Source organism: Piliocolobus tephrosceles, chromosome 4, assembly GCF_002776525.5.
Source record: "Piliocolobus tephrosceles isolate RC106 chromosome 4, ASM277652v3, whole genome shotgun sequence".
Classification (NCBI taxonomy): domain Eukaryota; kingdom Metazoa; phylum Chordata; class Mammalia; order Primates; family Cercopithecidae; genus Piliocolobus; species Piliocolobus tephrosceles.
Genome location: NC_045437.1, coordinates 169,287,613 through 169,314,895, shown reverse-complemented (window position 1 = coordinate 169,314,895; position 27,283 = coordinate 169,287,613). Strand labels below are relative to the sequence as shown.

General features: G+C 36.0%; 1 protein-coding gene across 3 annotated transcripts in view; it reads left to right on the top strand.

Moving 5' to 3' along the window:
* PRR16 (proline rich 16) overlaps positions 1 to 27,283 on the top strand; it is a 211,355-nt gene that overhangs the window by 55,636 nt on the left and 128,436 nt on the right. The window contains exon 1 of one of the 3 annotated variants that reach the window (XM_023194176.2): positions 8,527 to 8,625. The exons of the other annotated variants lie outside the window; for them this stretch is intronic. The gene's annotated coding sequence lies outside the window, so the exon portion shown is untranslated. Of the gene's footprint in view, positions 1 to 8,526; positions 8,626 to 27,283 lie in introns of those variants that run through there. 3 annotated transcript variants of the gene reach the window in all.

The window sequence follows — 27,283 nt, the reverse complement described above, 5'->3', positions numbered from 1 at the left end:
CCCAGCTAGTTTTTTGTATTTTTAGTAGAGACGGGGTTTCACCGTGTTAGCCAGGATGGTCTCAATCTCCTGACCTCCTGATCCGCCCGTCTCGGCCTCCCAAAGTGCTGGGATTACAGGCTTGAGCCACCGCGCCCGGCCGATATCCAAACTATTAGGTTGACAATTGAACTCATAAACATAGAGAGTAGAACAATGGTTACCATAGGCTGGCAAGGGTAGTGTGAGGGGCAGGGGAGGAAGTGGGGATGGTTAATGGGTACAAAAATAGTTTTACACACAATAAATATCATCTAGTATTTGATAACACAACAGGGTAACTTCAGTTAACAAGCATTTACGGTGCATTTTAAATAAAAGAGTATAGTTGGATTGTTTGTAACACAAAGAAGGGATAAATGCTTGAGGTGATGAATACCGCATTTACACTGATGTGATTATTATGCCTTGTATGGCTGTATCAAAATATCTTATATACCCTATAAATATATACACCTACTATGTACCCACAAAATTTAAAAATTAAAAAGCCAAATAAACTATTCAGTTGAACATTTGAAATGGCTGGCATAAAGGTTAACCATTTTTTACTGTATTGCTCAGCCTAATATTGGAAGAATATCTTAAAATGTGATAATATGAAAATGTCTTATTTGTTAGTAAGGTCATAAGGAGATTTCTTATAGTAGGACTTTCAATCCTGTCTTGCCAGTCTATAAGTCTTCTTGAAAATATTTGGCATGATAACCTCTAGAAGGCAACTGTCCTGGCAAGTCTCTCTTTCTTATGAGAATTTACTTATTTCTAATACAGTCTTACTGATGTAAGGAAATAAATGTACTTAATATGCTTTGTAAACTTCAAAGTGATACGTAAATATGAGAGGGCCCCATCATATATTTTAATATGTTAAATCAGATTGTCTTCAAATTCACCAGATTCTTTTCAAATTCTTTCATTCTTAATGACTATATTACATGGACACATTATCGTTCCTATTTCTGCCAGTTCTTCCATATCCAGGCTTAAACTTAATAAATTAAATATGAATTATAGCTTCATTGTTGTTTCTCTTTCTTCTTTCCCTTTTAAATTTATGCTGTCTTGCTGTATTTTAAGAATCTTTGCAAGCCGTCTTAAATAATATCTAGAACATAGCTTACTATAAATAAATATATTTGTTAAATAGAAATTTTATATCATAATGATCAGTTCCACAGAGTACTATGAATATGCAATATTGACCTAATTTAAGAACACATATATTTCCTTTAGTCGCAAAATCAATATTGCTTTTTTTCTTTTTTCTAACTCTTAGGCAGGAAATTCTGCTAGATATTGTCAGGGACATTGTCCTGTGAAAGTTTTACTTGAAAGTAATTAATGTAGATAAAATGGACACACGTGAAACAGGTAAAGAACATGTCAGTGCTTGGAAGTCATTAGTAGACTTTAAAACATAAGCCTTGAGGAGGACCCAGGATCATTCAAGTGGTCAAGCTGGTGCAGTAGATGCTGAGCACATTTTTCAATGAGGCAACAAATTGATTATTAGGCAATGATAAGTTTTGCTCCCTGGTTCAACAATTATAAAGAAGAATCAGGTGTTTCCCCATGCAATAACAACAGATTAAACCAGATCTGAAGAAACAAATTTGATGTAATTCATTTTTGGCTGGGAAGGGGGCCGGGAAACAGATCCACAATCTCAGATCTAGTTTTTCTGTTCTGAGGGGGAAGTTTACCTGTGTTATGAGCTGCAAAGTAACTGTATAGGTCATTCAACTGTATGAGCTGCAGCGTTGTATTAACTCCCACAGATACTGTGGGTCTGGATAATAAAGATATCATCCTGTGGTCAGCTCCCTGTTATTAATATGTAAACTTTGTAGACTTTTTCCTTTTCGTACACCAGATTCCACTTGCCTTCTCCTTCCCAGTAAGAACACGAATTAGGCCATCTTAGCCTCTTGTTGTCATTCCTAAATCTATTCATATCATGATTTTCAGATCTGTGTATCTTCCAGAAGCATTTTTGTTATTTAAATATAATTGTGTGCCATTTCTTTCTCTTTCTGAATTTGGAATACATTGCTGTGCTATTTATCAGGCAACAAATCCTGGCAATAACATGAATTATTGCCGTTCCCTCCTTCACTTACTCACGTTATAGTGTATTACTGAGCTCAACTGTGTGTCCAGCCCTGGGTAGGGAACATAAATGGTAGTAGAGCCACTGCCACATGTATCAACTCTGCTCTCTACCCGAGATTGGAAATCACAAAATAATATTTTCTGGAAGTGCAATAGTTGATTAAATCACACTCTCAAAAATTTTGAATGCCCCAATCTCAGAAAAATCATAGCAAAGTAACAAGATGAAAGAATATACAATAATTATTTGCTGTTTCCCGGCATTCTGAGACTATATCTACTTTTTCATTACTTTAGCAGACATTATTGGAGCAGAACTATCTTAACTATACCACATATATCTTTGAAGAGAACTAATAATGTATGATTTGACTGGCCAGTATCAGAATAATTTGCCCACTTGGGATCCCTACTCAGATAGTGTTCTCTAGATTGTATCACTGTAGAGGTGTACTTTAGAGTCCTAGGATTATGCAAAGATAGAATTGGAAGAAACTTCAGTAATCATTAAAGTAAAAATAGTAAGCATATCAAGAAAGCAGCAGTCCTGTGAAATGAAGCCAATGTCACACAGTGAGTTAATCATTGAGATGGATTGATAACCTAGGTTTACCTACTGCTAAAGCATTGGCTTTCCTGATAATTTGTTTTTCCTGTAACTCGGTATACACCTTCACCTTGATAATGCTTCTCCATGTTATAGCCTACATAGGCTAATTCCCAAGTATAACATGCAATGAATCAGAACAACCTCGCTTTCCCATGGTCTCACCCCCTAACCCCACATTTCTAGCCAAGTCTCCTAATTTCAGGAAAGTGAGATCTGGCAGTGATGGCTCATTCTTAGTCCCTTGGTTTTGGCTTTGGTCTTTGCCCCTGTCCAGAGTCCTAAATTTGACTTTGTGATTTAAATAAGATCAGGGTACCAGAAATTCACATTAGCATCGGACTATAGCTATTGCTACATTTCTAAATCCCCATGTCAGTATGGCTGCTTATGCTGCTTCTGAGTGGGAGGTGGAAGGAAGAATGAAAAACAGTGAAACATTCCTACAACTAGGACAAATGGAAACTGGAGATAGTTAAAGGAAATTTTGAGAAGGAGAGGGTAAATAACAGGGGAGACAATATTATATTGATAAAAATAGAGGCTCTGTGTTAGGTGAGCTGGTTAGCTTTACTGAGCCTCCGTTTCATCATCACCATTAAAAGAGAAGTAATGCCTACCTTAGACGGTTTGTGAGATATATAAAACCTAATACTGAATAAACATTGGGACAATGCTAGTAATGAGTATTAATTTGAAAACAGTAAAACCTGTTTTAGTAAGAAAATGAGGATAGAGGAGTCATCAGTTACTCCTTTATTTAATATGCATTATAACAAGCAGAAAAGCAAAGATACACACATAGATTAATCTGGAGAAATATAATGTGAAACTCCTAGAATTCTTGCCTTAATTGAAATCCTGTGGAATTCATCTTTGGCATTCTGTGGAACATCTCCAGCTAAGTGTTCCTGTGTTTGTTTTTCTTTTATTGTGGTAAGAACACTTAACACAAGATCTTCCCTCCATATATATATTTTTTTTTTTGTTGTTGTTGTTGTTGTTGTTGAGACAGTGTCTCACTCTGTCACCCAGACTGGAGTGCAGTGGCACGATTTCGGCTCACTGCAGCCTCCACCTCCCAGGTTCAAGCGATTCTCCTGCCTCAGCTTCCTGAGTAGCTGGGACTACAGGTGCCCACCACCACGCCTGGCTAAGTTTTGTATTTTTAGCAGAGATGGGATTTCACCATGTTGGCCAGGATGGTCTCCATCTCCTGACCTCATGATCCACCCGGCTCAGCCTCCCAAAGTGCTGGGATTACAGGTATGAGCCACCACACCCAGCCCCTCCATAAATGTTCAAGTATACAATACGTTGTGGTTGACTATAGTGGCAATATTGTACAGCAGATCTGTAGAATTTATTCATCTTGTTTAGCTGAAGCTTTATGCTTCTTGATTAGTAACTACCCAGTTCTCCTCCCCACAGGTCCTGCTGATTACCTTTCCACTCTGATTCTATGAATTTGACTCTTTTAGGTACCTCATATAAGTGGAATCAAGCAGGGATCAGCAAACCTTTTCTGTAAAGGGCCAGATAGGAACTATTTTAGGCTTTGTGCCTGAGAGGCAAAATCACCAATATTTGTATAACAAAAAATTTCCACAAATTTTAATGATGAAATTCAAAATAATTGAGTCCAACTTTTTGTACATAAGTCTACTGATGAGAGTAGCTGAGTTCTTTTTATTGGGGTGGTTAATGTTTTCCTTAATTATTGGTCAAACATAATATTCCCTATCATCAAATTGATTGCTAATGTTCATCTGTAAAAGCCATTCCTAGAGCTTATGGGCTGTACACAGCCAGGTGGCAGGCCTGATTTGGCACACAGCTGTGGTTTGCTGACCCTGGTCTTAAAGGATTAAGAAAGCAGGAAAGCTCTGAGACATTCTGATCAAATTAACATGCTAGCAAGTAACAGCTTAACTAGCCTCAGGCTAATTTTGAGTTATGAAGTGAGAAGTATAGCTGTAATAGTGTTTGAACATATTTGGATGTAGGGTGCAATTGGAAACAAAATTTGGGAATATGCATGGGTTCCTGATTTCTAAAAGAAGGTTCTTGGATCTACAACTGAATATCCTTTCGCTTTTTACACTTGCATGAGCTTTCTACAAAGAGGCCAGACAGGGTTGACAAATGCTTTCCTATTTGAGGATTCCCAGATATTGTGGCTATTTTAGCAGAAGGGAGAGAATACATCAAAGGCAGTGCCAAGTGACGCTCATCTCAGTTCCTCTGTAGAAGTACACGCTAGCCTGGAAGGGAAATTGACAATAAGAATGGAAATTAACTTTGCCTTCTGTATATGCCTAATGTGAAAACAATATGAAAGGTGAAGGGAAATCCACAGATATTCCCCAGATCCCTTTCTTATAGTTTTTAAAGATCCCAAATTGAGTTATTTGGTAAATATTAGTTTAGGTAAAAGTTAGAATGGAGAGGTGTACAGAAGTCTTAATAGTGATAGGATGCTTATATCCTCCTGCCATGCAGTGATGAACATCTTGTGATCCTGGGATGGATAGAGAGAGTGTCATTTACCTGCTGCTCTGAGATATTCTAAAAGTTAGGTAGAATGGAGAAATAAGGTCAATAAATGGAATCCAAATGTGTTACCACCCAAGACAAAAATACTTGGGTTTTTGAACTAAGTCAGCACTGTGGAGAGTTAGAAGGAGGAAGACAGAGAACAGTAGTTGAAGAAAGTCAGGTGAAGTGTGGTAGATTTGGTGTTGCCTTACAATGACCTACATTTCAGTGCAATTGAATGGTGATTGCCAGACACATTATTTTGTAGGACTCAGGATACCGAGTAGCTCTGGCAACTTTGCCATATTCTGGTGATGGGGTAGAGAAAATAACCTGACATAACAGGGAGGCTATGGAAAAGGAGAAAATAGGGAAAAATGTGGTATTTCAGAGGAAATACAAATAATCTGTAAATCAATTATGAATTTGAGTTCAGTGAAGGCATTCAAGTTTCCAGCTGAGCATTAAGGATTCAGTGCAGAATGGGGAAGGATGGGGACCTCAATTTTAAGAGTACAAAGGAACTATAGCAGAAAAACCCAGATCCAGAGGTGATTTATGGAAAGTTCAGTCTGAGCATGATGCAAGACCATATTTTACCCCGAAGCGTCAGAGGCAGGCTGAGGCAGCTATCTAAAGACGGTTGACAGCACCCACCACCCGCGTGCTGAATGGGGATGGACATGCTGATGAGGAGTACAAGAGACAGATGATTATGGATTGCACAAATATCTAAAATAGCTTTGATGTTCTTCGTAAGCTAGCTAAAACTATGGACCCTTGTGAAAAGAGGTAATGTTTGGCTTTCCCTGCCACAGATTCACCTGGCTGGTATATCTTGAGTGGAAAATCATATTTTTCCATTTAATTATATCACTAATTTTTATGATTCAATTTTTCTCTCCTCCCTGAAAAACAAACTTAATTTCAACTTAGCAGCATTAGTTCTTATTACGTAGGAGAACAGTACACTTCCACTGATGAAGAACAAAGCAACCAATCTTTACTATATTTGCTTTTCTCTTTATACCATTAATTGAGGGCCCACTAAATACCAGGTGATATACTTGGGTTATAAACATAAATATGACATGATTTCTGAATAAAATAGCTTTAGAAATTTTGTTAATTATGATATGATCACTACTAGCGAAGAGATACATAAAATTGGTGCAGACGCACAGAGGGGATAGTACATACCTATTTCTTTCTTTCTGATAGTGTTCAACAATGGCTTATTGGCAATTCAAACCCTGTTTTAGACCATAAGTGTACTAAAATAATGTATGATGCATCTTTATTTTTTTAAAAAGTATCTGTCTCTAAAACAAAAATCTGATTTTTCCTCTGTAAAACAACGAGCAGAATACATAACCTTCTTGGTTATATAACAAACTCTGGTGATATTTATCTATTTGAATTAAGTGCAAAAATTCCTGCTGGGCATTTACTATCACAGAGTGCATCAGCTTCCATGGCCTGAGAACTGTTCCTGTTCAAATCAGCTTGATGAGGGGTGAAATAGGACAGGGAAAAATCCTTAAACATCTACTTGAAAAATGTGGCAAGGAAGTTAAGGACAAACTTTTGTAGTAACTGTGAGTCTAAGGATTTAAGAATAGAGTATTTTTAACCACTTTTATTGGTTTGTATTAAAATAGAATAATTGTCAAAGGATCTAGTTACCATGGTAACTTACCATATTTTAAGATCATGTAACTAAAGTCACTCTTATAAGACCAGAAAATATTAAACACAATACATTTTTTTTCTTTTTTAACATTAACTTTTACTACACAAAAATAATATAAAATTGAGTTTTGGGTGCTGGGAGGAAATGAGAAAAAGAGAGCACATTGTAACATATTTGTTTCACTTTTTATGAAGTTTACATTCTTAAAACACTTTTTTCTGTCATATAGCAAACTAACAACACCTATTTAAGAATCAAGTACACACATTTCTCATGTAAAAGAGTTGACCTTGTAAATATGCTACAGACATATATGTGTGTGTGTGTATATATATATATGCAGTGCTTATATATATAGAATATATATAATATATAAGCAAAGAATTGTGCTGTTTTATCTGCAGTGTGTGTAAATATATATATATATATTTGTATTTTACTACACACACTGTATGTAAAACAGCACAATTCTTTCCCAGAGTAAGCCCTCAGTATATATGAATGTCAATAGTTCTCTGCTTGCCCGATCTCCTTTTTCTTCTGACTTCTCCTCTCTTTTCTTTTTGTCCATTATTCACTTTCTTTCATTATATCTCTGTGTACTTTTTGTTTTGTAGTTCCCCATATTGCCTCTTAATTTCTTTTTTGTTTGCTTCCTTGTTTTCCTTTAAATACTTCTGCTTTTCTTAACTAGTTAAAAAATAAGATTAAGTGTGAGAGACTAGCATGAAACTAGTGCTAGGATAACTCGATGATCATAAAGCAGCATATTGTTAAAACAGCGTATTTGAGCAGCATTTGATTCTGGATGAGGTGAGGTGTAGGAGATATTGGGGAGGTGGGTAAGAGAAAGGGATGGTAGGGTGAAATTAGTTCAAAGGAGAAAGGTAAAGGTTATTGAAGGGATGGGAAAGAGACTGCCTGGCATCACTCAGGGTGGAAGTTTCTGTTTTCCCATCTAAGCCAGGCAGCTTAAGACAATCCCTGCTACCAAAATAGTAGATGGATTTAGCATGAGGCTTTATTAGAGTAAGACAGAATTTTACAATTTTACATATGTCATTTCATGAAGTGCATACCTTAGTGCAACAAAAGTTAGAAACAGAAATAGATATATAGTTGGTAAAAATAATTGAAATATAAAAGATATGCACTGGCAGCCTCTTTCTGCCAGATCAAACATTCTCACTGCTTAGCTTAACTTTCTCTGTATTCAAATTGTACTGGCTCAGAAAACTAGGTAGTTTAAAAACCCAGACTACAAGTTGTCTGTTCCCATGCATAGGAAGGAAAACTGTCCACCATGAACCTTTGTGGAATATTACATTTTTTCCCTTTTTAGTGGTGGTAGTTTGATGGCAAATGACTTAAATTATCCTATTGTTTTACCATGGATAGAGTTGTTTGGGGGGTGTAGCTCAGATCTATAACAGGATCGTTTAGGGGAGCTTGCTGGCTTCTTCCACGCCCTGCAAAGCCTCAGACAGCCAGGGGTCATTGTGACCTAAATGCAGGATGCACTGTGGTGAGATACAGCATGCCTGGTATCCAGCTTTTCATCCATAATGCCAGTCACTCCCAAATAAGGGGAACCAATCAATTGATGCATGCATTCTCTAGCAGGTCATTCCAGGTAAGCTACATTTGAGGTGTTTTCGTGTATGAGGTTAGTTGAATCTTTTGATTTCCACCTTCCAGTTTGTATCTTCATTTATTTAGGTGGCTTCGTTTTTGATGTTTTGCCGCTGTCACTGTCTAAATGATACTTCACAACTCCCTAGATTGGCATGCATTTGGTAGAGAAGAACACAAGCAAAATCACAGAAAAGGAATATCTCCTAAGCAGAATGATAAATTATAAATATTTAATTTGTACACATATATTTAAATATGTAAATATGCTACAAAGCATAATTAATTTATTGACATAACTGCTGCTGAGCTATTGTATAGTAAGTTGATGAGATAGTGATACAAGTGTTGTTAATTAGCATGTAATACATTGAAGACAACCATATCCAACTTGTTAATAGTTAATTGGAGAGCTAATTATAAAGAAGCTCCATTAGAAATTCCTTTTTTGGGTATGTTCGGGCTCTCTTCTCATATTATGAAAAAGTTAGCATAAGTTGCATTTTTTATCAACAGAGAAAATGAAAATAAAATTTATATGGTGATTGTACAGTATGTTCTCAAAATCATAAAATCCAGTGGGTTGTGATCCGTAGAAACTAACGTTGCCCAATTCCTCTCTTAGGCAAGATTACACAGAAACATCATGATGCTTATCCAGCCATGCCATTTTAGGTAAAGATATTATACAAGTGTTTGGAAAAATTTTCTGTATTTATTACTTATATATAGTTTCTTTAGGGAAACTATAATTCCTTTGAAAGACATTAAGATAATTTTTCTCCTTGAATTTACATAGTAGACTTTAAAATTCTTTAAGTTTATGGGTTAGCTTTTATCAAGGACTAGTAGAATAACTATCCCTGAGTGCTATGGATGTTAAATAAGAAAAAAAAAAACAACAAAATTTACACTCCTTTTTAGATATAATTAAATTAATTAGAATATTTGTTGAATCTTATATGACATCAGGCTTTATAGGAATTCTTAATAATTTCATTTTTCTGGTTTTGAGAATTTTCCAAATGCAAACCATTGTTCCTTAAAGTGGTTAAAAGTCTTATAATGTACAATATTGCACTGAAGAATCTTAGAAGAAATTTAAAATATTCAGTTTTCTCTTTCAAGAATATTAACTTTATTTTTTATCATGAAGCCTACAGGATTTTATTGGAAATTTTATTTTTTTAAGAATTAACTTTTAATTGTATAGGAATTTTTAGGAAAAATATCCACATACTAGAGAAGTGACAAAGAAGCAAAAACCTATCCCAAAAGCCATTTACCCCCAAAAAGTAATTAGTAACATTCTTTAAATGTCATTACAGAAACTTTCCTCTATACAAATAAAATGAATAGAATGAGTAGACCTGGGTAATGTCTCTTTAACTTTTAGTACTTCTGAGCCGTTCTGGCTCAGAGCAGCCATTTCCCTGAAGTCACAGGCAGATTATTGCTTCCCTACTTTTTCATCCCCCCTTCACCTCTGGCTGTTTCCACCTTGGAGATCTATGGCAACTTCACCCTAGATGTCAGATAGAAGATAATAGGATAGTTTACACTATAATCCATTGTTCCTGCCCTTTTGGAGTGATCTAGATTTCTGTGGAGAAATTTTCATGTGTTTTCTCCTCATCCGCTGAATACATCTTCAAGGAATCAAATTTAGTAATTTCAAATCAACCTAATCTTCCACATGAAGTATTTATTGGGTGTCTATTATGTGTTAGGCATTGTTGTAGGGACTTGGAGATACATCAGTAAATTAAGCAGACAACTATTCTTGCTCTGTTGGAGTTTAAAATTTAAAAGGGGAGATGGACATTAAACAATAACCATAATAAATCAGTAAATTATATAGCATTTTAGAAAGTGATAACTACTGTGAAAAAAGAAAGGTGGACTGATATGAAGGGGATTTGAGTGCTAAGGCAGGGGTAGGGATAGTGCTATTTTCAGTAGAATAATTGTGGAAAAGGTGATACCTGAACAAAGATTTTAAGGCCAGGGAGTTGGCCATGTGACTGCCTTTGGGAAAAACATTCTATCCAGTAAAACCACCAGGGAAAAGTTTCCAAAGCAATACCATGCCTGATATATTCAAGGAAGCTTGTGTGGCTGGAACGGAGGGAGCAAGGCAAGGGCACTAGGAGATGAAAACAAAAAGGCAGCAAGAGTCTGTCCACTGACTGTTGCAGTCCGTGCAAAACTTGAACTTTTCGCCCCGGCACAGTGGCTCACGCCTTTAATCCCAGTACTTTGGGAGGCCGAGGCAGGCGGATCACAAGGTCAGGAAATCGAGACCATCTTGGCTAACACGGTGAAACCTCATCTCTACTAAAAATACAAAAACTTAGCCAGGCGTGGTGGCAGCGCCTGTAGTCTCAGCTACTCGGGAGGCCGAGGCAGGAGAATGGCGGGAACTCAGGAGGCGGAGCTTGCAGTGAGCCGAGATCAAGATTGCGCCACTGCACTCCAGCCTGGGCGGCAGAGGGAGACTCTGTCTCAAACAAAACAAAACAAAATCAAAAACAAAAACAAAAACCTTTAACTTTTCTCTGAGTTAAATAGGGGAACTACTTCAGACTGTTAAGTAGAACAACACATGACCTGAATTACATTTTTAAAGATCATTCTAATATTTGTGTTGAAAATAGCCTGCAGGATTGCAAGGACAGAAAGAGAGAAAATTACAAGGCTATTGAAATAATCTCGGATGAAAGATGACACAATGGCTTGGACCAGAAAGGTAACAGTGGAGGTAGTGAAAAGTGGCTGGATGCTGGATGTGTGTTGAAGGTACAACAAGGCTTCCTGAGAGATTGGAGTCCAAGGTGAATTCAAGTTTTGTGACCTGAGCATTTTCAGGTGCCTCCATTAAGATGGGGAAGGCTGCATGTGGGCATGGAGATTAATCAGGAGTTCAGGTTTTAACAGGGGGAGACTGAGTTGCTTATTAGACATCCAAATAGATATCTTGAATAAGCAATTGTATAAACAATTTAAGAGCTTGTAGCAGAGATCTGAAAGGGAGATATAAATTTGGTTGCCACTGGCAAACGGGTACTCTTTATTTAAAGCCATAAAACTAATGAGATCACTAAGAGAGATAGAGCAGAGAGTCAAAGATTGAGTCTGGAGCCTTCAGCATTAGGAGAATGAGTACCTGCCCCACACACATCTATTGGTTTTTGAATATCTTAAAAATATTATATTTTTCCTTTTATCTATAACATTCCAATATTCCTTCTTTGATAATGTGTATATATAAGGGATATAAATGTGCTATTCACAGCACCTAATAGAAATGCTCATGTTAGACTCAAGCCCAAATGTTTTACACTCTATTGCACTTAAAGTATCCTATGGTATCTTTTTTGTATATATCATTTTATAGGTAGAATTATGAATCTATTTGTACTTAAAAATGTGTTATCTGTCACCTTATTTCTATCTCTGACCTTTTTCTTCTCTCCTTACACGCTCAACATAAGTGGGTCCATCATTTTGTTTTCAGTATATTTCTAAAGATTCAGTGAATTTCCAAAGATTATCTTAAAACAGATCTTTATAATGTAAAATCTTGCATGTCTGTTGCCTCTGTGTATTTAGATGTGAGCCTCAACTGTCCAAGTTGGAGAGGAGAGAAATACAGTTTCTTAAGTCACGTAAGTACGCGTAATATAAAAAAATTTGCATGAAAGATTTTGATTTTATTGGTATTCAAAGTGTTTATTGTTTTAGAAATAACATTATAATGAACCAAGTATTTTATCAGGACTTTGTGGGACATAATTATTTTTAAAAGTGTGTATTGTGATGAGTAACATACATGCATCAAAATAATGTAATGAACCAGATTGTAAGGGATATGTAATTGAAATGATTATTTGAATTCACTTTACACGTGTGTGTGTGTGTAAAGGCTTCTCTGAGGATGCTGTTGTCTATTACTTTGCTCCTGCTCTCAAAGTGATGAACAGCATTTCAGATTTTGGCAATAGTTTATTTACTGAGTATAATCATGAAGAAGAGTAATATGTTTTGTAAGATATTTTTAAAAAACTTCTTCATTTGAAAGGTTTTTAGTCACAGAGAATTTGTACAATTAGTAATTGGAATTCTTGTGTACCCAGATTCTTCAGATGTTAATATTTTACCGATTTATTCTGTCTTTCTTACTCTGTAATTGTTTTATCAAAACATTGGTAGTAATTTGTATACATGATACCCCTTTAACTCTTAACTGTTTGTGTACATTTTCCATAGAATAAGGACTTTCACTTACATATAACAAGAATACATTTACCAAGATTAAGAAATTAACACTTCCTGGGTGCAGAGGTTTATGCCTACAATCGCAGCACTTTGGGAGGCCAAAGCGGGAGGATCACTTGAGCTCAGGAGTTCAAGACCAGCCTGGCCGACATGGTGAAATCATGTCTCTACTGAAAATACAAAAATTATCCAGATGTGGTGGCTCACTCTTGTAATCCTAGCTATTTGGGAGGCTGAAGCATGGGAATTACTTGAGTCTGGGAGGTGGAGGTTGCAATGAGCCAAGATTGTGCCACTATACTCCAGACTTTTTTTGACAGAGTGAGATCCTGTCAAAAAAAGAAACAAACAAACAAGCAAACAAAAACACTTGGTCAGGCACGATGGCTCACTCCTGTAATCCCAGCACTTTGGGAAGCTGAGGCGAGAGGATGTCTTGAGCCCAGGAGTTCAAGACTAGCCTGGGCAATACAGTGAAATCCCATCTCTATTTTAATAAAAGAAAAAAAATTAAAAAAGAAATGAAAACTTATACAATGCTTTTATGTAGTCTATAGACCTTTGTCACATTTCACCAATTATCTCATGTTTAGTCACTAACCACACATTATTTATTTTCATTAAATGACAAACCTTGTTTATAAAATGTCACATCAACTAGTGCTGGTGTTTAGTTACAGAATTGTGATAGTTGGCATAGTTAGTTAGCAAATGACATTGTGTGTGTAACCTCTCTGTGATCAGCAGCGTGAGAGTTCTTACTGCTTGAATCTCCTTAGTAACCAATTGATTTAAATATTAGTGATGCACTGATTCCCATTTTGCTGGGAATCTAGCAATAGAATTCACAAGTAATTCATCTGTGGAAGCAATAGTCATCTATAAACCTCAGCTGCAAAAATCTGTGCTGGTTGTGCACAACTCTTTTTTAGTGCTACAATATTGCACATATTTTCTATTATAATAAACTTTATAAAGTTACTTTATTTTTCCAGTTAAATATTTGATACTATCCAGTTCAAAGACTCCTACAGATGAAATGTCCCAAAATGTCTCCTCTTTTTTTATAAAAAATTAAGTACACATATACATTGCGTTTACACAAAACATATATGAATGAATGAAGAGAAAACATGTTCCTGAGAAAGGATGGCAGTTTTGTTATGTGGAAAAAGGTGTGGTATATGTTTACATTTTAGTGCATCTACCTCTGTCCTCATTGGTCACTGATGAATTAAGTCAGAATACTAGGATTACCTATTGTCTGCCTTTGATCCACTAATATAATCCCCTTTTCTTTAAGATTTATTTAGATTAATGTTTTTAATCTGAGCAGTTAGCACTGTAATGTGATTGATAATTATTTGATTCAAATATAATTTTAAAAATATACATCATGGAATAGTATGCAACCATAAAACAGGACAAGATCATGTCTTTTGCGGGAGCACGCGTAGAGCTAGAGGCTACTATCCTTAGCAGATTAGCACAGGAACAGAAAACCAAATACTACATTTTCTCACTTATTAGCAGGAGCTAAATGTTGAGAACTCATAAACACAAAGAAGGGAACAATACGCTGGCGTCTACTTTAGGGTAGAGGGCGAGAGGAGGGAGAGGAGCAGAAAAAGTAACTACTGGGTCCTAGGCTTAATACCTGGGTCATGGAATAATCTGGACAACAAACCCTCAACACATGAGTTTACCTGTGTAACAAACCTGCACATGTACCCCGAACCTAAAAAAAGAGTTAAAATGTTAACCATATAAAAATCCTAGAAGAACATTCATTTATGAATTAAATTTGAATACATGGAAAATTGCATGTATATTTAATTTGTTTTGCCAAATTAACTCTTAAAATAAAACTTTCTCTATTATGTCTGGGCATATATTTAGCACTTTTGGAAAAGGTGTTATTAACTAGACTATGGTATAGTGTTACATTTGCTTAATTTACCATGATATAAAATTCTTCAATTACTACAATACACATGTTGCATACCAGGCAAAACTCGGTGGATGTCCAGCAAGTATTACACAAATGTTACCCATACCAATACAAAAATATTTTATTCATTGTACTCATGGTTATTGTATTGGAAACTTCCGCACTCCCACCCCACACACACCAATTGCTATTAAGCAAAATGAGTTGAATTTGGCCAAGCAAGATTACAGAATTACCTTGCCCATGACTGAAGTTAAAGTGCTATTAGTGGAATGGAAATAAAATTGGAGACAGCAAAAAATAAGTTGTTTTTAAACTTTTGAATAATTTTGTAGTCAGAGATGGTGACCCATATAACTTGGGATTTTTTATGTTATTTATAATGTAAGCATAATATTAAAAGATACTTGGAAATATACTTTCAAAAATACTTTCTGCTAAATAAAGAGATTAAGACTGAGTTGTCTATTCATTGATTTCATTTATGTTGAATACTTAATATTTAGAAAATACAAGCAAGTTGTTATTGTTTTCACTTCAAATCTGAACAAGGTATTTCTACCATCCTCTTTCAAGCTACTGGTTTAGTTTAATTAATAAGCATTCTGAGATTTTTAAGAGAAGCTCTTGAGAAAACATGGCATTTTCAGTTCTATTTCTATGAGTCAGGATCTGTCACTACTTTGCAACCAAAATGGAATCCACACTTAATTTGTCTATAGAAACAGCAGTCATCTATGAACCTCAGCTGCAAAATTTTGTTGTTAAAATACATGTAATTCAATTGATTGGATATATGTACTGCAATTTTGAACTTACAAACATTAATATATGCTATTAAAATGCCACTTTTAGTGGAGATTTAGGGGACCAAATAAAGGTTTCTGCTGTTAAAACAGTTTGATAACTGCTTGGTGGTTTGAATTTCTCAGAAATAAAAGAAGTACAGATCTATAGGGTGCTTTTATAAGCTGAAAGCATCCTCAGCATTTGCATTAATGTGTTGCAATTGCAGATAAAAAAGAAGGTTGTCCTTGCTTCCCACACTTTCCTAAATGGTTGCAAATAATCCTGTTCCTTAAGGTATCAGTCATCTGAATTATCTCACTGCTGTCTTTCCCAGTAGTTACAGTTGGGCCTGGAGTCGGATGAGCATGTGCAGCCTGCTTAGGGCTACTGCTGGGAGAAAGTGTTGGCTGCTGACTAGCAATTGCATTGTGAGTTTGTTCCCTGGAGGAAGATTGCGAAAAAATGGGTGAAGTAAAATACAGAGAAAGAAAATTGGTATGAAGGAAAATGGCTAAGTTAGGAGCAGACCAGACCACTCCAAGGACAGAGAAGGTACCTGGGCTCCTGAGAAAACAGAAAGGAGTAGCTCAGTATGGCTCTTAGCATTTTGTGAAATTTCTGACAGGCAACTTTGAGGCTGTTTCTATGCCATAAAGAGAAAAACTGATGCAGGTTCTCAGGAATATTTTCTTTTGAAGAATACTAGGTTTTTAAAATCATGATATTGGCCGGGTGCGGTGGCTCAAGCCTGTAATCCCAGCACTTTGGGAGGCCGAGACGGGCGGATCACGAGGTCAGGAGATCGAGACCATCCTGGCTAACACGGTGAAACCCCGTCTCTACTAAAAGTACAAAAAAAAAACTAGCCGGGCGAGGTGGCGGGCGACTGTAGTCCCAGCTACTCCGGAGGCTGAGGCAGGAGAATGGCGGGAACCCGGGAGGCGGAGCTTGCAGTGAGCTGAGATCCGGCCACTGCACTCCAGCCTGGGTGACAGACCGAGACTCCGTCTCAAAAATAAAATAAAATAAAATAAAATCATGGTATTGGCAAAACAAAGCAATAGTAAATATTGTTTTATAATAATATTTTTCCTGGAAGATTACAAATATTTTAAATTAATATCAAATATTTAAAACAACAACAACAAAGAAACCAAAGCCAAGAAGCAATGCCCATTGATATTCCAAAGGATTTTAATATAGATTTTATTCTGAAATTTACAGAAATACTATGAAATAATATTTGAATAGTCATCTAAGACTTTAGTGGATTTATATGTTATCTTCAGGAAAAGTTTTGCTATGGATGGGAAGAGGGTGAATAATGGAAAACAATCGCTCGGGTGTTATACTGATTACCGGGTGACGAAATTATCTGTACACCAAACCCCTGAGACATGCAATTGACCCATGTAACAGACCTGCACATGTGCCCCTTGAACCTGAAATAGAACTTGAAAAGAAAAAAAAATTGCTGTCTTTGTCAGTAAAAAGGGTGTAGGAAGAGCATTTTGAGTCATGAGATTCTTGTATTATTCATTGGTTAATGAGTATCTAAATTATCCGTTGTGTATAATGTAATTGGATGTTGTGAAGAGCACGGTATGAATATTAAGTTTCTTTTTTCTTTTTTCTTTTTTTTTGGATGAGTAGTTAACATGTGTAATGGTAGAGACAACTGAGTCATTTTTAGAGCCTATTGTGTTTTATATTATAGGTTCTTGCTGTTTCAAAATCCCTTTTTGGTTGAAATTCATGCCTGGCACTTTTAAAGCCTGAGAGTACGGCTGCCTTCCAGAGGCTCATACCTGGGTAGAGCGTAGAACTTGCCATGTTCCGCGTTTATTTTGAAACTAATTTACTTTTGGTGAAACTAACAGGGCTTCTTATTTTGATGGCTCATTAGACAGAAAAGACAGCAGTAACAGTGTTTTATTTTATTTTACTTTATTTTATATTATTTATTTATTTTTTAAATTGAGCCAAGCACATTTACACACTCTATTTTTTGTTCTTGGAGAGCCTGCCTTCAGACCAGGACACAAATTCTCAGCAGGGCCATTGCAGAGGCCCCTGAGGAACCTCTTAATCTGTTTGCACACAGCCGCTACATTGTACTTTTTTGAATTCAAATCTAAAAATGTCTCTTTCCTCCTTAACATGATTTTCGGGCTTGGTCTTGCTTTAATCAGAAAATTTGAGGTTTTTAGACACCATCCAGATTTCTGTCTCAAGTCCTTATAAGGTCCTGTGTGCTTTAGCCAGGCCTCTCTTACTGGATTCATTTTGCACCATGTGCCCCTAGGCAGTGAGTATTTTGGTCACATAGCCCTGTATACTGTCCCTTGAAAATATGATGTCCCTTCCTGTCCTGGACTTTAGATATGTGGTATCCTCTCTCCTTTGGTCTGCCCTAACCAACTCTTTCCCATCCTTAAAGACAACCCATTTATGCCTAGTGTTCCATTATTGGAACGCTAAGTCTGTGAGTTATTTATATCCTACTGCTCAAGGTCATCACCAAGGTCTGATTGCAAAAATTCCAAAAATCACAACCTCAGGCATAAATGGGTTAAAGAACTCAGCCTCTGGTGACCATAGAATAGACCAACACTCTCTTTTTGCTATCTCTTAATATTATATACTGCTACTTTCTAACATGTGTCATATCACAACTGTTATTAAATTATTAATTTTGTGATTAAAACTTCATTTTCAGCCTGCCCAGACAGAATGTAAGCTCTGTTTAGGCACCTGGAACAGTGCCATGAGCATGGGGATATGCAACAAATGCATTTAGATGTATACATACACACATATATGTATTTTATAAAGAGATTCTTTAGAGGTCTTATAATTGATTGCTTTAGTATTCGAGGCAGGACGGAGGTAATACAGACTAGATATATAACAGTAAATGACTGTTTTGTTGTTGTTGTTTGTTTTAGTTTTTTTTTTTTTTTCTTTCTGGGAGATGGAGTCTCAGCCTGTCACCCAGGCTGGAGAGCTGTGGCGTGATCTCGGCTCACTGCAACCTCTGCCTCCGGGTTCAAGTGGTTCTCCTGCGTCAGCCTTCTGAGTAGCTGGGATTACAGGTGCATGCCACCATGCTCAGCTAAGTTTTGTATTTTTCGTAGAGATGGGGTTTCACCATATTGGCCAGGCTGGTCTCAAACTCCTGACCTCAGGTGATCCGCCCACCTTAGCTCCCAAAGTGCTGGGATTATAAGCATGGGCCACCACGCCCAGCCAATGACTCTTTTTGAAAAGCCTGAATGTTTTTGCTTCACTACTCTGCATCATTTCTAGTCACAAGCATGTGATTTTGTTAAATCTAGACCAATATGAACATTAAACTGCATTCTAATTTCAAGAACTAATGATAAGCAATTAAATAATATATTCAGCAGATTTGGACTTTAAAATGATTGCTTAAGGGCATTTAAAAATATATCTGTTTCCTAATATTTGGAGTCTTATACTTTCATTTCTTCATTTCTGCCTTCTTCTTTTTTTTTTTTTTTTTAATAATAAAACTTAGTCTCTGGAAAGAATTGTGGCCCTAGACATGGGAGTGCTCCTACCAGTATAATTGGGGTCATACAACTTTCAGGGCTTAAATGGGCTTTGGGGAATAGATGTTTTCACCAACCAAAAAGACATTTCCTCTAGGATATCTTGGCCACTTCCTATTCTCTGATCATTTTTGAGTTATCAGGCAGAATTTTTCCCCCTTCCTTTCCTCTTTTTTTTTTTTTTTTTTTTTTTAAATTTATAGTCTTGAGTATTCATTTTAGTCACAAATTAAAAAGTAACAATATATCTTCTTGATATTGCCTTGTTGAAACCAAATCATTGGCATTTCTTTTCCTTTAGGTGTTACAAAGAAACTGAAAGGGATACCACTTTATTAGCTAAAATTATTTTTGTGTGTGTGTTATATTTCTTAGGGGCACTGTAATTCAATTTTGCAGCCACTTTTGGGCCTTGTTAATGCCTCGAGTCAGCTCGTTGCAAGGTTTTGAGTGGTGATACTTATGCTGGAGTAGCTTTTTGAAAAAGTAAATTAATATTTTCTTCAAGATAAATATATAACTTCTGTTTTTACTTCTAAGTGATATGGCCTTCTCATCTTTATTAATGGTTTCTCAGTATTTTTAAATAAACCTTTTATTTTGGAATAATTTTAGATTTACAAAAAAGTTGCAAAGATAGTACGGGGAGTACCTATATACTCTTCACCCTCTATCACTATTAACATTTTCATTACATGATACACCTGTCAGAAATTAAGACATTAACATGGATAAATTAATATTAACAAAACTCCAAATTTTATTTGGAATTTAACAGTTTTTCCACTAATAATCTTCTATTTCAGGACCCAAACCAAGATACCACCTCTCATTTAGTCTCCATCTTTTCAACATAAAAACAAAAACGGACAGAAAATGAGATAGAGATTAACCAAAAGACTGATTGATCCAAGGTGTTATGGTCTATGTCAGTAATGAGAAGAACCAGGATGGTATATCTTATATATATATATCTCGAAGGCAGTGTCATCCCCTTCCAGTATTGTGTAGCTGTTACTGAAAATGTTCTTTGGAGATGGATAAGTTTTTGCTTATTCACATTTATTTGTCTCTCTTGTGAAGACACCTAAGATAGTGTTTATATTATTAGCAGTCATTATTTAAAGAATCAAGAATAGAGATAATACAATCATTAATGAGTGATTATTCAATGTGTGGTTTTAGTGCAGTGTTTTTAACTATTAGGAAATAATTTGATGATGTTTGAAGATTTTAAGTTTTAGAATAGGTAAGAATAGAGCCTTTACTGAGGATTATTACATCTCTGTCCTTTTATAATAATTCATCTGATTCTAATAAGTATGGCATAACTTGTCTTTATTATAAATCCATAGGCTGAAGTATAGTCCCCTTACCTTTCAGATGTAGCGATTCAACTTGTAATTATCAAACTCTTAAGAAAATGGTTGACGTTTTTCTATATTGTAAAATACTTGCTTGGGAAATTTTTATAAAAGATGTCAAAAACGGATGAAAACTTGCTTAAAACTACTTAATAGGTGCTTAAGAAATATATTTAGGTACAAGAGTGTGGTTGGTGAATATATCGTGGGGTTATTTTTTCCTTAACTGATGCAGGAACTTTATGAGCCTGCTGTTGACTTTTATCTGAGGACTATTATGTCAAGTTGTATTATGGACACACTTCTCATTTTAGTCACTTAGAAATCAGTCACTTATTTCTAGATATTGTTGTGTAACTGAGTTGTTCATACTTTAGAGTATACATTATGTAGTAATTAATCTATACCAATATATACTCCTTCAATTGAACATATACTTGGAAATTGTAGATAAATAAGGAAACTGATGTGAACAAAATATGATGTTGGAAAGAATAGAATAATGATTGCTAATATTTTATTTCTATCATCTATGTCCATATTACTGATAGATAATTTATGTATAACCACATTACATTGGCTTTGTTATGCCTCAGCAATGATTTTGCTGCCTTTTATTTCTGAAAATTATTTAACTAAGGGCAGTTATGCATAATTTAAATGACATCAGGATGGTAGTGAGGAGAACTTACTTCTAATGATGGAGCTGTTACATTAACTCAGTGATCTCTGGTATTTTACTTGTTCTCTTTGAGTCTCAGTTGCCTCATCTGTGAAATGAAGTGTTTAGACTAAAAACCTCTAAGGAGTGTGTTAGCTTTACAGATGGATGATTTTGTAGTTCTTTCTTTTTTTTTTTGAGACGGAGTCGCCCAGGCTGGAGTGCAGTGGCGTGATCTTGGCTCACTGCAAACTCCCAGGTTCAGGCCATTCTCCTGCCTCAGCCTCCCGAGTAGCTGGGACTACAGGCTCCCGCCGCCACGCCCGGCTAGTTTTTTGCATTTTTAGTAGAGACGGGGTTTCACCGTGTTAGACAGGATGGTCTCGATCTCCTGACCTCGTGATCCGCCCGTCTCAGCCTCCCAAAGTGCTGGGATAATTCTTCCTTTTTTTAATCTTGAGGAGTTGTTATTCAGTGTTTGGCTGGCTGTGGAGATAATCTAGGCCAAATCATGGATTTCTGTAATAACCTCTTGGTCTGTGCGATCATCATGGGAGCAGAGGTCTATACCAAATGTGACAAGTACAAATGCTTGAAGTTATCTGCTAGGTACAGAACTGAGTGAAAAAGGAAAACACAGGGCCCTGATGATCCAGAGAATCCATGCACTTTCTAATGGTGCAGCTATTACTCAGCTTCTAGGGACTGTAGCCCCGAGGAATGCCAGATCTTCTGACCTTTCAAAAGATGCTACATAAAAGGCTGTTTATGTGAACTCTCACAATCTTCAAATGTTAGCACATAATTTTATTTAAAGAAATTCACTCTGTGGACTAAATTAAATATTCAGTATGCCGGAACCCATCCTTTGTATGCTAGTCTGTAATTTCTGTTCTATTTCAGTAGACTTCAAACATTTCTGCTCATTCCAACATTAAGCAATGCCTTTCTCATCAAAACCTAGTATACGCACACACATGTGTATGTGTATGCATGTGTATATATATACACATCTATTTATATATGTGACACTAAAACTTTATACAATAATATGTATAATACAATTATGTTTTCTATTTTATTCTATATGACATTTTAAAATTCTGTTCTGTATATTTATATTTTATTTCTTGAAAAAAGTAATCACACTCACATTCATAAAGTCATTCATGATTTACCAATGGGTTGACTTATTTTTGTAGAGATGGGGTCTCACTATGTTGCCCAGGCTGGTTTTGAGACTAGGAGGCCTCAAGCTCGGCTTTCCAAAATACTGAGATTACAGGTGTGAGCCACTACACGTGGTCAAGGATTGACTTCTTGTTCATGACTCTTTTGAAGAATTTAGATGGGAGTGTTCTTGATACTTGAATATGATTTTCCCACATACAGATCAGAAATCTGAAATATCTCAGAGGTGATTTTCTCAGCTTGATATCTTAAGAAACATTCCAAAACCACTGTATATTGTTTGCTGATGATTTGAGGTTTCCTTGCAGCCCAAGTCATCAGTACACTGGGAAACACTAGTGTCTCCAAGAAGACAAGACTGAGCACAGAGGTAGGAGAGAAGAATCAGAGATATGCTACTTAGGAAACTAAATTTGAACATCACATTTTTTCTTCTTTTTAATTGCCTACAGATGGCATTTTTTCGTGCTTATTCACATGCACAGAGCTGTGTCTATGAACATCCTTGTCTCTTCCAAATGTTTTAGTGTTTTTCTGGCAAATAAAATTAGATTTTGTTAGATAATATAGGTGACATTATAGATTGGATTCTGTCCATTTGATTTATATTATTATTAGACAATTTATTTGAAATCAATCAATGTTCTCTACATAATGTCAAGTTCATCAGTAAAGTTTCTTCCAGCTTTCACATCTTATAATTTTACAGTTAAAAACTCATGTATGGTGGTGGCTTTTATAATGTCACAAAGAAGCCTGAAAAAGTTCACCTTATTCTTTTTATTCTTCATATGAATAGGGCTTACATTTACTGATAAAAATTATTATACATATATAAAAATAAGCACTAAATAAGGCATTTAGTGCTTTATGAATTAAACTCTTTTGAAAATGTTGCATGGTGTATGTTATAATTTTATAGATATCTGTGGAGAAATATCCTAAAACCATATATTTTGTTAATGAATTATTGAATATTAATGCCGTATTACACTGCTCTTAGTGAATCATTTGTATTGTTACAAATAAGATTTTAAAAATTTGGGTAGCCTTAGATTTGATCTTTTTTTTTTCAAACTTTCTTTAAAACACATTTGATCCCCAATTCCCAAACTTAACTTGAAGGAATATGTCATTCTTCAACAGATTGAAAAGTAAGATGTGTTCTTGCCAATTTCTTATTAGATAATTTAAAATACACCCAGAGGCTCTATTTTGTATTGATTTTGAGAGCATGGTTAGGTGATGATATGGCTTTCTGCTATTAAGGTTGACATGGACCAGCGTTTGTTGAGTACTCACCATGAAAATTGGTTTTCATACATTATTCCTTTTGAGACCACTCGCATAGGGTATTTTTATCACTTTCATTTTACTAGTAAGGAAGCTGGAGTTAATAACAGTGTTGCAATGTTAGTGGCAGAGTCCATGTTCTTAACTATCGTGTTGCTCTATATCTATATTTAGTGTAATAAAGATCTACTCACAATCTGCTGATAATTACATCACCACACTTCTTAGAATATAGTGGGAATGGTTATATATGTAAGCATGGCTAATATTCATTCAATACACAATGGTAAAGTTGTACCTGTTGGATTATGAAAATGCTGCAAATTTTTTTATAAATCAAAATTAGTTGTTGCTCCATACTGCTCCTTCCCTACCACTCAAAGTCTCTCCCCAGTACCTCAATAGGTCTTCCATGATTAAAAACTAGAAGATTCTTGATTGCATGGTATTAGCAGGAACTAACCACAGCATGCCCCTGTGCTCAGACCCAGGTTGTTTCTGAATGGCTGGTTTGGTCAATTGATTGCTACATAGTTTGAAATCATCCTTGCATGTCAGTGTTTAACTTGAGGAGACAGGTATGATTTGTCAACTAACACTGCTTAATCTGCTGAAGTGAAAGCACACAGAGTGAAGATGAACAAGGATTCAGCTAGATAATTTTTCTCTGTTCTTAGGAGAATTAAGAGTGAACGTGGAAATTCAGTCATCTCAATGAAGGTGATGCAGGGCAGTCAAGCCCCCAAACTGGGACTTAACCTGGAAGGGTTCTTGACTTCACCCAGAAAAGACCTCAAGGGTGGCCCACTGGTAAAAGAAAGCTACGTAATTATTAAGTGTTCAGTAGAGGTATTTCTCCTTGCATAGCAGCACTAACCCGTAGGCCATGTCTCCAGAGTGGCAGTATATGGGCTATTGGCTAGTTATATTGATACCCACTCCTAGTTACATGCAAATTAAGAGAGAGGTCATTTAGAACTTTCTAGAAAAGAGCTGTGGAGTTTCTGGAACTATAGAAGGTAACTTTTGAGTTGTTGCTATGGTGCGTTGCCATGGCATTTGTAAATGTCATGGTGCTGGGGGAAGGTGGGAGTGTCTTCATGTTAATGAGCAGTTAGGGCAACTAGAGGTTGCTTTTGTCACCACCTCCAGGCTTCAGCTGGCTGCTTCATTGACCAGATCCTACTCCAATTAGCATGCTCAGAACCAGAGAAAAAGTACTGTCTATCTCCTACCTCAGGCAGGCCTTGATGAATTCTAAAGAGCTCAAACCATTATCCATTTCCAAGGCTGGCAGAATACTCCTAGAGTCTTAAATCCTTTGTTCCTGAGAAAGTACTTTAAAAATGGGTGGGTGGCAATATGTAAATTCTTGGTATATAATCTTGGTTTCCAAGTGAGACAGGAAACAAGGATACTTCACTAAATGCCATCCACTCATGGACTACTTAAGAAGGTTGAGTATCTCTAAACTTAGAGACTCTGTTTACTTTTACATGTGTTTCTTCTCTTGGAAGCAAATTATCTTCGTTTCGATGCATTTTCATTTTTATTTTTTTTTAACATTAGTAGCTATTATCTTTTGGCATTATCTACGAGAACATAATTGATAACAACAAGGTTGTGTTTTGTTATCTGCCACAGGATGTTAAAAGAATAGAATGTCAGTCACTGAAGTGAGCGAAGTACTTACTTAGTTGAAAGTATTTAAAAAATTCTACAGCAAGTATTAAGTCCTTTCTGTGCTATGAGACTTGTAAACATTCAAAGGAATGTGAAGATCTCTGAGTCTATATGGGTATAATATATACTTATTTCTTCAGAAATTGATTAAAATGCACAATGAATTTATCAATTTTTATAAAAGAATGCACCCATACAGGCGTAGATGAGACATGTTATTCAATTTTCATAGGAGTTTAGCAACATGAATAAACTGCCAGGTAATGAGAATAAAAATACCAAACTTTTTGATGAATAACCATGATAAATTATAGATTTAGGTTGAGTTTCCTCAGCCTCTGTTTGCTGGTAATGACAGTGTTAAGTCTAAAGAGATACTGAGGACAGGAGAAACTGTTTTTCAAGTAAAGAACCTTGATTTTAGAAAAAAACACAATAATGTATGGCCCTATTTTCAAATACTGTAGATAGATCAGACATGATTTACATAACCATTTACTTTGTTTCCTAAACTCTACCTACTTCTCAGTAAGCAACTGTAAATATATTCACTTCCTTGATGCTCAGCAATGCTTGCTTACCTGAGCACATGCAGATATTATTTTTTGAAGGTAGATATGTCAATGTTTCCTATTCATTTTTTTTTTTTTTACATTATTGCTACTCTTATACAAGTTTCTCCTTAAAGCTCAGCTAGCCTTTAGTTACAGTTCTTTAAGCAAATTTTTAGAACAGTCAATAATAAACAGAAAAATATTTTAAAATAGTGTGTACTTTTCACTATTGCTAAAGGTAACTTTTTCACTTTGGTTGAATCAGGGTTGTTTTAAAGATAAATTGGGATGTGTCTAGAAAAATAACAACTCAGTTATTTTAGGCTGTTTGGGTTCTTTCTGGATGACAGAATAACTTCAATTTTAAGTGTCAGATGTTACAATTAGCCCTCAAGTTTTGTGCTTGTTCTTTTGTTGTCCTGGAACCATCTTTTTTATCAGTAGAACTGGAAATAAATTAGGGCTTGACATGTTCTTTTCATGGATTGATTGTAATGTATCATTGTGAAGGCATCTGACTTGCCATTGGCCAAGAGGTGACTAAGGAATCAGGGAACAAACAGTGATATACACCACTGCATGACTGCCATCCTGTCTGCTTTTAGTATGATTCTCCAAATTTGATTTTGATGCATCGAACTGAGTTTAAATTCACTGATACCTGAGTGCTGAAAACTTTGAGACATGCTGGTGTTAAAAACAAACTGTCCCCTCTTACTTTCTTTTCATGCATGTACACAAACACACACGCATGCACACTCATATATCCATTTGGTTTCATTTCCTATTATAAAGCCAAGTTGCCATTCTAAAAGAGCATATTGATCTATTTTCCTCATACCTCTAAGTTGCCTAAACTTGTATGTTTCTCTTTTATTGACTGATTGATTGAGAGAGGCTCCTCCAGGCTGTAGTATAGTGGGGTGAATACTGCTCATTGTAGCCTCTAATTCCTGAGGTCAAGTGATCCTCCTGCCTCAGTCTCCCAAGTAACTGGGAGTATGTGTGTGTGTCACTTCACCCAACTCATTTTTTTGTTTTTATTTTTTGTAGAGATGGCGTATCGCCATGGTCTTAAACTCCTGGGCACAAGCATTCCCGCCTTGACCTCTCAGAGTGTTGAAAGTACCGTTGTGAGCCACCACACCCAGGGCTCAGGCTCCTTAATTCTTTAAAGGAGGCGCTTGTTAGAATAACCTTTTCAAAACACAAATTCCAGTGTGTCCTTCCTATTATTAAGAATTGGAGGTGACTCTCTGTGGTCTGTTCCATCAACTAAAATCTCAGACTGGGTTGTAAGACCCTTCTTTACCTCTAGTC